This window comes from Triticum aestivum, chromosome 6B, assembly GCF_018294505.1.
Source record: "Triticum aestivum cultivar Chinese Spring chromosome 6B, IWGSC CS RefSeq v2.1, whole genome shotgun sequence".
Taxonomy (NCBI): domain Eukaryota; kingdom Viridiplantae; phylum Streptophyta; class Magnoliopsida; order Poales; family Poaceae; genus Triticum; species Triticum aestivum.
Genome location: NC_057810.1, coordinates 35045720 through 35047888, shown reverse-complemented (window position 1 = coordinate 35047888; position 2169 = coordinate 35045720). Strand labels below are relative to the sequence as shown.

Here is a 2169-nt window from a genome sequence, read left to right as displayed (position 1 = left end):
CGACCTACTCTGAAGTTGTTCCTAAGACAGTGCCTAGTGTATCTAGCGAGTTCGCGATCCTTTGTTGGGATAAACATTTGTGCAAGAGCAAGTCTCGTCACTGTTGGTTGTTAGTACTGTTGCTTGATAATTCTAATTTTTACTTCAGTTCATAAGGCAATGTAGTTATGCTTGACGCACGATATGAAGACTGCCATTTTGCCTTTTGACCTTGGTTTCTTCCTCCAGTAAGTAAATGCACATAGTTCTTTTCTAAATTAGAGCATATGACTTGTTGATCGATCTCTTAGCTCAGTAATAATATTAAGCCTTAATATGTTTATTGTGCAGACAAGATGAGAAAGAAATGCTACCCAAGAATATGTACTTTATAAACATTTCAACTGTAATCTGGAATAAAATTAAATAAGGAAACACTATATTCATATATCTTTTTTGTACTTTGATGGTTTTACACCACAAGTTCCTAGATGGTAATTGTGCTGCATATGTCTGCTCTCTTACTTTGTTTTTCTGAAGGTAGGTTCCAAAAGATGTCATGAAGAATTTCTTTGAGAGAATTTGCGTGAGGTGTGTCTAAATGATTTTTATCTTCTGAACATATTCTTGTATGACTAACTGAATTCATTTTCTCAAAACGTTGGTACTTTTCCTTTTTCATTTATGTTGCTCGACTGAGTCTCTCTCAGATCATGTACACTCCACATGCTAGCTGATCTGTAGCAGTGCGGAAGGTGAGCTTGGCTGCCGGCAGCAGCTCCTTTGGCTGATCTGCGGCGATGCAGAAGTTGGGTTGGAAAAGAGCACGACCGGCTGCTCTGAAGTGGGTCGTAGGGAGAGCTTCGTAAGAGATAGGGAGGGAGCTCTATTGGCCCGTGCATGACATCCAACCCAATGGCATCATGCCCTGGTAAGCTTCTTATCTGTTCCAATTCTTGCACTTGGTCTTTTTCTTTCTAACCCTGAAAATAGAGTTTGCCTTGATTCCTAATCATGCTTTAAAAGCTGATATCCACCTCGTTTATCTTGCTACTGGTGGTAATGTGTGCAAGTATGATTTTGTGATAATGCCAGATGTTGTGTGCCTTCTTTATTCATGGTACGAGTACTCTAACCTGGCTCGTATGATAATGTATCCCTGCTACAGAGCACAAACGACGTGTTTTTAATTATATTTTAGTTGACATGGATTTCATTTATCTTGTGAATTGTATAGTCAGATCATGAATTTTAATGATTGATTGATTTTCATGGTCACAGGTAGGCATGGTTGCATGGCCACGGGGAGAATGGAGCAAGTAGCGTGTGAGGAGTTTAAGAAATGGGGACAAGGGACAGTTTAGTTAATTAAGTCTATGTTAGTTTCAAGTTTTATCCTTGTTGCGGTAAAAAATTAAGGTTGAATTAACCACCATGTACATCTTTAATTACTTTTAAATAAGAAATATAATCAAAATATTCTTTTGAAATCATAAAATTTATATAATTTGTACAAGTACATGAAGGTGGAACAGGAGGAAGGGTGGGAGAAGATTAGGCCCCGTTTGGTAACAAAGTATTTTCTATGTATTCCCATAATACTGCAGTTTTTTATAATAATGTAGTTTTTATTACAAAGGGTTGTTTGGTTGTCTCTAAAAATTGTAATTTTAATATTGCAGTTTTTGGCAAACCACAGTATTTTCTCTGCATCAAAAAAAGAACAACATACCTCTTTTTTTTAAACTGAGCTCGCTGAGAAAAGAGAGTCCCTCGCTTATACCTTCTTCTCAACACGCCTCATGTCCACGACCGTTTTCTCAGGATCTTCTGCTTGGTGATTTAGTTAGCTCGCTTCCGTTTGTTGCTCCAAATTACAGCCAACCACAAAATCGTTTTGAAGACGTTGTTGCCGTCCGGATAGCCAGTTAGAATATGTGTCTTCTACGCCGTGTGCATGGCCGTTCTTGGTGCATGGCCGAGTAGTTGCATAAAATGGCTAGCTAACTAGAAAAGCACGTGTGTCTGCAGCTGCTAATGGTTTTAGCTAGCTAATTTTGTGTCGCTGAAAACGGGATAGCCAAACAGGTTGTCTGTATTATCAATACTACAAAATATTCTGTTATGTTAAAACTGTGGTATTTCACACCTGTAGGCTAAATTACTGTAGTTTTTGATACTTAGGTTTTT

General features: G+C 38.1%; 1 long non-coding RNA gene across 1 annotated transcript; it reads left to right on the top strand.

Annotated features, from left to right (window-relative positions):
* The first annotated feature begins 521 nt into the window (after positions 1 to 521).
* On the top strand, positions 522 to 1467 carry LOC123133322 (uncharacterized). Its single transcript, XR_006465225.1, has 3 exons — positions 522 to 570; positions 713 to 910; positions 1261 to 1467. It is a non-coding gene; the product is annotated as an uncharacterized lncRNA (long non-coding RNA).
* The last annotated feature ends 702 nt before the right edge of the window (positions 1468 to 2169 follow it).